At 38.4% G+C, this 11,489-nt stretch overlaps 1 long non-coding RNA gene across 1 annotated transcript in view; it reads left to right on the top strand.

Annotated features, from left to right (window-relative positions):
- Positions 1-3,581: 3,581 nt before the first annotated feature.
- The window catches only part of LOC102477896 (uncharacterized), a 14,821-nt gene continuing 6,913 nt past the window's right edge, over positions 3,582-11,489 (top strand). Inside the window, exons 1-2 of the long non-coding RNA XR_335147.1 lie at positions 3,582-3,849; positions 4,955-5,049. This is a non-coding gene — a long non-coding RNA (uncharacterized LOC102477896). The remainder of the gene's footprint in view (positions 3,850-4,954; positions 5,050-11,489) is intronic.

The following is an 11,489-nucleotide window of genomic DNA, read 5'->3' as shown; positions in this document are numbered from 1 at the left end:
ATTGTCTCTCTTCTCTTCCATCTCTGTTAGCTTCACCATTATGAATTTTCTAAATTCTTTATCAGACATTTCCATGATTTCCATTGAACTGTTTGTAGATGAAGAGGAGTTATTCTTTTCCCTGGGAGGAGAGGTATTTTCTTGCTTTTCCATATTTCTTGTGGTCCTGCAGTGATTTCTAGTCATCTGATGGATGGTGTGTTTCTTTCTAATTCTTGAATTTCAATCTGAATGTCCAGGAGCAAGCAGAAAAAGGTGATCTGGAATCTCTTTGCCGTTCTGTTGTGATCGCTTACGCTAGCTTGTTTGCTGGAGACTAAATTATCAGTAGAATATCTTCATTTCTCTTGTACCATGAAATAACTAGTTTGCAGGAGCCAGGAGGGATCTTCTTCTCCAGAATTAATAAGATTTAAAAAAAAAATGATAAGTGCTGACGGGGCAGTGGTGAAAAGGAAACTCTCCTATACAGCTGGTGGGAATGTAATTTGTCCCAGCCACTGTGGAGAACAATATGGAGATTCCTTAAAGATATACAGATAGAATTACCATATGATCAGCAATTCCACTTCTGGGTATCTACCCAAAGGATAGGAGTATGCTTAGTCAGAAAAGTGCTTGCACATCAATGTTCATCGGGGCATTATTCACAATTGCTAAGACATGGAAGCCAACCCAAATGTCCACAAACAGATGAATGGGTTAAAAAATTGTGGCACATATACTCCATAGGATACTACTCAGCCATAGAAAGTGGATAAATATGGAAGATTTTACTGCTGAATGAAGCAAGCCAGGCTATGAAGGATAGATAATGTATGTCTCCACTTAATATATACAGAATGTCTACACTCTATGGCTGAAATGGGAAGACTAGAGGATACAGAAACATGGAAAATTCTCATGGATACTGGATACAATGTGGGAAGAGGGGGGGAGAAGGAGAGAGTCTTAGGAAAGACATTAAGGAGAAAAATATAGAAGTAAGATATTTATGGGACACAGAAATAGATTATTATCTGTTGATGGTAATGTGTATAGTATCCCCAACTGGACTGGTGTGAAGTGTATTCATATTGGAAAGTTCACTTTTTAAGCTAAGAGCTGTATAGTGATTGAATGTATAAAAGAAATTAAAATATTTTTTTCAAAAAGGCACTTTGCAGTTATAAATTAAGAATTTTAAAACAGAACATCCTGGATTATTCAGATAACTTGATGTAATCACAATGGACCTTACAGGTGAAAGAGAGAAGCAGGAAAGTCCTAGTTGCAGATTTTAAAGAGCTTTACTGCTGCTTTCAAAGGCAGACAAAGGGGCTCCAAGTCAAGGTATGTATGGCCTCCAGAAGCTGGAAAAGACAAGAAGCCGATTCTCTTCTGGAGCTCACAAAAGAAATTCAGCTCTGTGCTCATCTTAACTTTCTCCCAGGAAGAGCCATTTAAGCTTCTGACTACTTTTACGACATATCTGTGTTGTTCTAAATCACTACTTTTATGTTAATTTGCTACAGCAGTGACCAGAAATAGAACTATCTAGTAGAGTATTCATTTGGGCTAAATATTGGATTGTCAGAAAAGTCATGATATATTTTTACATAGAGAACATACATCATGACCTTTCTTTCTTTCTTTTCTTTTATTTATTATTATTTTTTTTTAATTTGACCAGAGAAAGGCAAGAGAGAAAGACAGAAAGTGAGAAAGCAAGCTGCCAAGTCCAGGACTCAAACTCTGGTCAGCCCTATGGGAGTTCAGCACCTTAAACATCACGTCACCTACTGATCCCACATTGCTTTTCTGACAACCCAATATAACTTCTTAAACTGCCCCCACTAATATTATTATGCAATTTTGTGATTGGTCCAAAAGATGTTTATTAATGATGTCCTGGGTACCAGACATTAGAGTTACAAATGAATATAGTCCGGTCCTCATGTTTCTGTACATCTTGTGAGTAGAGGCACTGATTGCTTTTGTTCAAGACTATCTGTTCAAGGATGTCTATCTATATAATGGACAGCCTTGGATGGTAGAGATAGTGTCTCTATCCAGAGCAAAAGGCAGACATGCTTACAGTTCAGTAGACAGATTCACGTCCTCTAAGCTCAAGGTTCCACACTTTTCAGGCAATCCATTTTGTGTGAATATGTCATCATATCCTCTTACCATTGTTCTGAGGGAACTGGGATTGGAAAATCAGCTCAAGAAAATGCTGGTACTCTGGCTACTGCTACTTCTGTGACTAAAAAACAGTCCTTGCTCTCTGACCCAGATTTATTTTATTTTATTTTGTCATAAGGCTTGTACACTCACCAGAGGCAGAGAGGGAGAAAATACCCCTCAATGAGGCATGGTCATGCCAAAATACCTTCCTTTCCACTTCTTCATCCTGTTAAGACATTGGGGAAGCATGCATACATGCCCAGGGTGCTTTTCAAGCCGCCAGAGTAGAACTCAAATTGTCTAATCGCCCATATGAGATCTGCTTTTCTTAGCCACTACTAGCCCATGGGCCGGCCCTAACTCAGGTGTTTTATACCTTCTGTTAACATTCATGAAACTAGAAGTTTAACTTCTTGGCTTGAAAACAGAGTAAATTCTGAGACTCCTTACAGTTTTTGACAACGAAATAAAGTGATACACACACCTCTGTGAACACTATGGATCAGGGTCTACTAAAAATGCTTATGATAGAAATTGAAAAGAGAGACGTTACATATCAGGTGCTTTACAAATTTCTTGTCAGTTGTCACACTGTTCTCTAAGAGACATTATCTGCCACTTTAATGGTCACTTATATGTCCACTAAAATAACCCAGTCGGATAAGAATGGCTTACTACCCCTCAGTTATCTTCCTTATTACACGTCCTCAAAAGAATATACAGTGCTCCCCAAAGACCAATAGTAATTCTCAGAGAGGATAATTTCCTCCCCCTTTGACAATGGCCAGTGGTATTCTCTGGTGGTCACAACTTGGGGTAGGGCTAGTACTGGCATATAGTGGCTCAAGGCCAAGGATATTGCTAAATATAGCAGTTCCCACAAAGATCTAGCCCAAAATGTCTATAATGCTGAGGTGGAGAAACTCAGTCCAAGAGGATGATCATCTCTGGTAAATCTGACATCTCTGAGAATAATAATTTTCACTCTATGACGCTTCTTCCTTTTGTTTCTCAACAAAAAAGGTTAGGTTTACTCTCTGGATCTTTAGAGTACTGCAGTCTATCTAGTCTGGGAACCCTGGTTCTAGGCTCTCATAGTGATAAATCATGATACTACTTCTTGGAAATGACTGATTCCTGGACTACCCAATATGTTGCTTTGGGTTTGTTACACCTAACTGTTGATGGGTTGCTACATCAAATCGGTCTTATACACAGTTGTGACGCCTAAGATTAAAAATCAGTTCCTATGATCTCAGGGAAGTCTATTTTCTGGACAGAAAGTAAAACAACAGCACAGAAGTAATTGATTATCACAGACAATGCCAAAAAAATGTCATAGTGTGTATGGAACACAGAATTTGGTTCTATTTGACGAAAACATTCTGAATGTAGCATGGCCTTATACAGGAAGCACCTGTTCTGGTCTGACTTTGGATGTGCTCTAGACACTATGTGTAGTGAACATTTTAGAAATAGGCCACACACACTGGCTTTGACAATATCTGCAATATCAATTATCCAAAAGCACGATGACTAATTCAAAGATCCTTTAATCAGGCTTTCTTCCTTTTTGGAGATTTCTTGCTGCCTGACCACATGTTTAACCAGCCGATGAAAACCGAAGCAGAGGAGTGAAGTAGAGATAGGTTTCCAGAGACAACACCAGATAAAGGAAGTAGGGTAAAAAAGCATAGAAAGAATGATCTGAGGGTGGCTGAAGGCTGGGAGGAGATTACAATGTTAAGACCCTTGTATATGCTGTCTCTCTCTCATGGAAAAAATTAACTTTTGAAAAATGATATAATTGCCTTTGCAGGAGTCTTATTAAATTTTTAGTTCTAAAATTGATTTTTTCCCTTGTAAGTTGTATAATATTTGGGAAGCCTAACTTGTCTTTTGTCTCTTCATCTCTGTTATCTTTTTAATCCTTCAACAAATTTTATTGAGCACTTATGAAGTGTGGGCTTTCTCTAGATGCTGGGTTATAGCAGTAAATAAAACCCTTTATAGTCTGGTGCCTGCAGTCTAAAAGTCTGTACTGCTTATTCAACTGTAAGCTGCTTAACAGCAAGATCTATGTCTGTCCCATCTGTGTATCCATCAGCTCCAAGCAAAGTGTCCCTGCCATGGTAGTAACTTAATTCTGTAGCTATTTGCCAACTGAAGGAATGAAAAGCAAATTGCTTCAGAAAATAAATCAATTTTGCTACAGTCTTTGCAGATTTATATCTTTCAATGAGGGCAAGCCAATTCTAGTAAAAATACAAATATCTCTAGAAGGAATAACATATGAAGTACCTCTCAGCCATTAATAGGTTAGTGGGAATAAATTTTCTAGCCAACTCACTTTCCAATTTGAACTTGGATGAAAAAGAAGGAGACACTTGCTTTGGACCTTGAAGACTGTTTGGGATTGATATGGGAGTAGTTAGGAGGCAATTGAGATCAAAAGGTGATGCCTCTGAGGGTCAGAGTGAAGGACAGAAAACCGTAAAGGACAAATTTTGCTAATTGCACAATTACCTCTACTTAAAATGCTTATAAAGAGAAAGGGACTATATCGAGAGAATATGAAATATGTTTACAAAGAGCCTCCAGCAGTAACTATGGAAGTGACAAATTATATGCCTGGCCCCATTTGGGAGCAGGGAGACAAAGACAAACTGAAGTTCCCTCCCCTAGAATCCCTCTGCAGGGATAGATCCTGCCCTGCGAACACACATACTTATACTGTGATTTATTTTCAGCTTTACAGAGAATAACCTACTGGGACATTCTCTTTTAGGCAATATTTAGCTGCTTGAAGTCTTGGTTTTTTGAAACTAGAATGTCAGCAAACTGAGAAATACGAGCAATGGGGATAAAAGCCACAGCTTGGAGGTAAGCAAAAATGTGACATCCTTATAATAAGCCCTATAATTTCTCCTCTGTTGAGATCCTATTTGTTAACCATTTATGTAAACCTTAATGGAAAACAGATGCAGAATCCATACGCAAGTACTGGCTTTCATTTTAAAATCTATAAAGGTGCTTTTGCTATAGTGACAAAAACACTCCATTCATAACTATGGACCCTAAATTTTTTGTCATGTTTATTTTGGGCTGAATTGGCATGAGAACCAAGAGTAAAAAGAGAACTAGAAAGAAGAAATCTCAGGGAGTATCTGGTAAATTTCCATAATACTATTGACTTGCTAACTTGAAACTGGGGTGTCTTAAGTTTTATGTTCCTTTTGGAAGCTTCCAACTTTCTTTGACTGGCTTGTAGCCCTTCGTCCCAAGTGCTCCGATCTTAGTGTCTAAAGAAGAAAGCAAATAAAACAATGGAAGAAAAAGAACATCTAGAATTTTCTAGAAGTACACATGCATGTGAATTCATACAAGTACTGGCAGACAAACACACTGAAATACTTTCATTTTGCATTTATAAAACTATCTTAATATAGCTTAAGTAGGATATGTATTTAGAGGATTAGCCTAACTTTCTAAAATTCAAATTTAATTCCTTTATTTCCCTACTTTAAAAAATCTTCTAAGGATCCCCATTGAATTTGGATTAAAATGTAAATTCTAGGAATATTTTATCCTTTAATATATTATTTAGCCTTATCTCCTAGGCACCGCCTTCTCCTATGCTGGGACCTGAATGCCTTTATTTTTCTGGAATAAATGGTACCTCCTCTGTAAAGTCTACCCCAGATCTCCATATTTATCCTTGTGCCTTTTTTTCTCAATTCCCACAGCACCTTCTGAATAGCTCTGCTTTATTATCTGATTGTGATCAATTCACACATCAGTTTGCTTCACTAAACAAACAGCTTTTTTCACTAAACTGTGGTACCCAAGGATATGAACACTGTCTACATTATCTCTGCAGCTTTAGGATATAGTCCAACACAGCATACGTTCAAAATAATTGCTTGTTAAATTGAACAACATCACATTTATTAAACCTTATTTACATAGATGGCTAAAAACCACCCAAGCTGTGTGTAAGCTGAGATGATTCTTCTGACACTGAGAAAACTCTCATTTGTCTGGCTACATGTCAACATGTATCCAACTGTACTAGGATAAAGAAGGACTGGAGACTGGGAAGAGGCAGAACTGACAGGTCTCATTTTTTCTTGTTCTTTGTTTCTTCTCTTGCTTCTTATTCTTTTACCCCGTCTTCACTTCCTGCAGCATTTTTCATCTCAGTGTGTACGAGTACTTTCAGACACCCACCACAGTAAAATGATCACCTCTCTACTAGTCCAACTCTTGGCTGGAATATGGGAAGAATTCAGATTCTGAGCGACTTGTATACTGAACTGGCTTAGGTTAAGGAACACATGTTTAAGTGTATTTGAGAGTCAAGGAGTAGATTTACCTATGTGAAATGCATTGAAACTCAGATTTAAATAATAATAATAATAATAATAAAACCTTCCTGACTGAGTAAAAATATGGCTGACCTATCTATTTCACTGCCTGGTTGCTATTTTGGGATCTCCAGTTTTGACTCTTGGTGAAGCCTTCAATAGCCAGGAATCAACCAATGGCTAACAATTGAGATCACAATTAAAAAATATTTATTTCCATGTTACTAGTTTCCTTAACACATAATTTTGCTGTTTTGTACCTGTTAAATATTTTACTTTTTTTCCTTCCAATTCCTACTCTCCTGCACCCCACTGCCCACTCTCCTCCCATATAGTTTCTAGTATCCACAGTTGCTCTCTATTCCTTTATACTTTCCAGTCTTTCTGTTTCTGTCATAGAGCACAGACATTTTTGGTGTATAATTAATGGGGACATATAATGCTTCTCTTTCATAGTCTGACTTGCTTCACTCAGCATTAAATCTTCCATAATTGTCCACTTTCTATCAAATGTCAGAGTCTTGTTGATATTTCATGGCTGAGTAGTATTCTATATATGTGCCACATGTTTTCAAGCCATTCATCTGTTCTAGCACATTTGAGTTGATTCCATGTCTTAGCAATTGTGAATAATGCTGCAATAAACATGGTTGAGCGAGTACTTTTCTGACTGAGTGTGATCCTATGTAGTTACCCAGGAGTGGAACTGCTGGAGTGAAACAGTAGTTCTGTTTGTGGGTTTTTGAGTAATCTCCATATTGTTCTCCATGTGGCTGCATTAATTTACATTTCCACCAACAGTACAGAGTTCCCTTTTCACTGCAGCCTTGCCAGCACTTACTATTCTTTATTTCTTTATTTTTAGCCATTCAGAGTGGGGTTAGATGGTATCTCATTGTGGCTTTGATTTGCATATCCCTTCTGATGAGGGATGTTGAGCATTTTTATATGCTTTTTGGCTGTTTGTATGTCTTCTTTGGAGCGTTGTCTGTTCAGCTCATTTTCACATCTTTTAACGGATATATTTTGTGGGGGGAGGGGAAGGTAAGGTGCTTGAGTTCCCTGTATATTCTGGTTTCAGTTCCTTATCTGAGGCATAGTTTGTAAATATATTCTCCCATTCTGTGGGTTGTCTCTTCACTCTAATTATTGTTTCTTTTGCTATGCAGGGGCTTTCTTTTTCTTTTTTTTGGAGAGGTTTTTGCTATAGGGCACGTGTGCTTGCCAGAAAGACGAAGAGAGACAGAGACAGAAAGCGAGAAATCACCCCCCAGGGGGGATGGCCACAACACAATCCCTTCTCCTCCATTCTCCTCTCGGGATCTTGGGCACGCACACACAGGCGCCCGGCGTAAGTTTAAGCTACTGGGTCTGGGACCTGAACTGTGGTCAACTACTTGGGAGTCTAGCAACATAGCCATTATGCTAACTGCTGGTCCCCTATGCAGGGGCTTTTTAACCTGATGTAATCACTTGTCTATTTTTCAGATTATTGCTTGGCTTTGGGGGTCTTATTTATAAAGTCTCTGCCACCTCCAATGTTTCTAAGAGATCCCCCCCATTTTTTTTCCCAGTAGTTTTACAGTTTGAGGTTTTATGTTTAGATCTATGGTCCATTTTGAGTTTATTTTTATTAATGGTGAGAGAGAGGGGTCCTGTTTCATTTTTCTGCAGGTGTATATCCAGTTTTTCAAGCACCATTTGCAGAAGAGATTTCCCCCCCAGTGGATTAATTGGTGCCCTTTGTCAAAAGTCAACTATTTGTATGTTTTGGAGTTATTTCTGGGTTCTCTATTTTGTTTCATTGGTCTACATGCATGTTTTTGTGCCAGTACCATGCTATCTTGATTACCACAGCTTTGTAATATATTTTTGGTCAGGGAGTGTGATACTTCACACTGTTCTTTTTTGGGCAAATACAAAATATTTTAAGATAGAATGTATTGAAGTAAAAAACATTGTGCCTTGGCATGAACATGGTTTAAAAGATACATCCTGTATATATAAATGATCCTAAATTAAAGGTAGTGAGAAAACACACACACAGATTTATATCACATCATAGGTCAAGGCTTGAAGACTTACACGTTTGTAGGGTCAACAATGCTGTTTCTCTGTTGTGTTTATTCTTGCATTTCTATTTGTTTTGTTTACAGGACACCACCCCTAATCTAGGCATGTATTAGACACTGCAATGGAGAAATGAATGACTTCTGTCCTCAAAGATTTGGTGGAATAGTAAAGGAAGATGAATATATTGAAATGTTATAGGAATAGTGGAATCTACAGAAGAGAGTAGTCATTCTATTCTGGAAAAACCAGGCAAATCTCCAGAGAGAAACAACTCTTGAGCTGAATCTTTATAGATGAGTAAATAGGTATTTCCTAGAGAGGCACACATAAGAAAACACTCTTTTAAGCATGAAATTAACGTGGATGAATATGATGGTGGCATGATTGGTAGTTGCAGAGCTTGAAAGATATAAAGATAAAAATTAGAAAAGCAATGGAATCTAGACTACGAAAGTTCTCAGTGATCAACCTACAGATTATGAATTCTATTTTCTAAGAAAAATATTTGAAGGTATGGCAGGATGATTTATTATAATTATTAATTTTTTGTTTCCATTTATACCTACCCAACCTATTCCTTTTTTTCTTTCAAGAAGATAGGGTAAACTTTTCTATTCCTTTGTCCGGGAGCTTTGGCAGAACCAAAGGTTAAACTGTCAGAAGAACAACATTAATTTCTTATGTGTTCAAAGACTGTCTCTGAAGAGATTGTGTTTGGTACCCTAGATAAGGAGGGTACAGAAGAAAGTGCCTAGTACAAGAGGCAGGAGTGGGAAAGAAATTCCTTCAAGCAGGAGAAGGAATAGAGGTTGGCAGTTCAGAGAGAGTCAGGGGTACAAACTTGGTGACCTGAATAGTGAGAACTCAGAGACGTGATTCAGAAAAGGAATACCCGCCAGGCACTGCTTCTCCCTTGTAGACAGAAACATCTGTACTTCAGTTGGCACAGTATCTATAGAGCTGCCCACACTTCAAGAGTCACGTTGGTTTGGAAAATGAGGATATTGCTAACAGCCATGACAGAGAATCAGAAGCTACTTTTATTTCAGGGGATATTATGTTAGCTTCCTATATTCTTAGATCACTCTAGGGAGAGGCAAGTACCCTTACATTATTTACCATGATTGAATTTCCTATTAGATTTAGGAATACAGGTTTAGAGTTAAATGTTTTTTATTTGCAAAAGGGTGTATGTGCTCACTGGAGGAAGAGACTGAGAAACACAGAGGAGAGAGAGCAAGCAATCTCTAATGGGGCATGTTTACACTACAATCCCTTCTCCATTTTTCTACCCTGACAGAACTGGGGACACTTATGTACATGTGATTGGTGTATTTTTTTTCAGACCTTGCAGTTGACTGTGTGTGATCTGGCTGCTTTAACTGCCAGGCTATGGGCATGGTTCCTTACAGTTAGACTTAATTGGATTTTTAAAAATGTGATATTTCTCAAACGTCCAACTCTGTGGAGTAATATTTATGTACTTGCCACAAAATGTTTTAAAAAGGGAAATAACTTGATCCAATTTGTGTTTTGGGAAGATAATGCTTGAGAAAATTCACCTGCTGTCCATGAAGTTTATTACAATTAAGGAATCAAATCTTTCCAGAAACTAATAAGGAGGGACAAGCAAGTAAAGAGAATAGCCACAAAGAATAGAACATTAGTCTTTAAAATAGTCAGCCCTTTTCAGATAGAATAAGAATATCCTGAAATCTGTGCCCAGAAATGGAGGCAAACATTGGATATATTCTCAACCATTCAGGAAATGTTAACACCAATACAGTCTTCTGAACTCAGTTTCATATTACAGATATTTACATCCATTAAAATACATTTTTAGAGGGTAGAATAAGATGACTGACTAGAAGAACCCGATGCTCATCTCTCTCTCCAAAGGAAAACAAAAACAATGAGTAAATAGGTGTTTCCTAGGTGGAGTCTGAAGGTGAGTGGGGGGTGTAGCTGAAGAGTATTGGAGATCCTCTGGATCACACTGACTTAGGATGGCCACATAGAGAAGGGAACAAAATTCCTTGTTCTGCCACACTGTCTCCCAATCAAGAACAGCTGGGATCTAGGATGGACTACTAGAGGGGAAAGAATAAGCAGGATACATCCAGCATTATGCATTAAAACCGCAAACACAAACAATATTTTTTGCTAGAGAATCCTGCAGCCCTCAGAGCTTAAGCTCAATCTAAGGAGCTACCTGAACTGCTCCAAAGGAGGAGCCCACATTGTACACTGCCTCCTTCTGATGATTCAGGCTGTTGTATAGCATTATCTTGAGACCAGAACCACTACTAGAGCAGATCCTGCTCTGGAGGTGAGTAGCAATTGCATCTTTATCTCCGGGGCTCCACCATGATTGCACTGTACTCAAATATCTATGGCTTCTCAATCCCAAATATAGACAGCCTAGGCCCAGTGAAACAGCTCTTGCGTCAGTGCCCACTTGGTACCCTGACCCTTTAGAAACTGATGGTATTGTTTAATGCAGAGGATACTTCACATGGTCTAGCATAGCCCAGCTGGCTCCTATACCTCAAAGCCCACAGCAACCTTGCCTCCAGAGTGGAAGAGGCTGAACATGACCAGATAGGTCTACTCCCGTGCACCTGAAAATACATGACAGTCTTGACCCAGCCTGCAGGGGGGTGGTTTCCTTCAAATAAGCAAAGAAGACCTCCTATATGCCCTTGGCATGTTGCTCCCCCATCCCCACAGGGAGGCTACACTTAACATGGTGTGTACCAATGTCATTGAGACATTCACATACATTGCTAATGTTAGTTACAGATGAAAAAAATTACACAGAGACTATACTATTGTAATCAAAGCCAATGTACACCATTAAACCAACAGTGTAGGACATATAAA

The sequence above is a fragment of the Tupaia chinensis genome, unplaced genomic scaffold (genome assembly GCF_000334495.1).
Source record: "Tupaia chinensis unplaced genomic scaffold, TupChi_1.0 Scaffold000354_1, whole genome shotgun sequence".
Classification (NCBI taxonomy): domain Eukaryota; kingdom Metazoa; phylum Chordata; class Mammalia; order Scandentia; family Tupaiidae; genus Tupaia; species Tupaia belangeri.
This window is presented reverse-complemented; position numbering and strand designations above follow the sequence as displayed.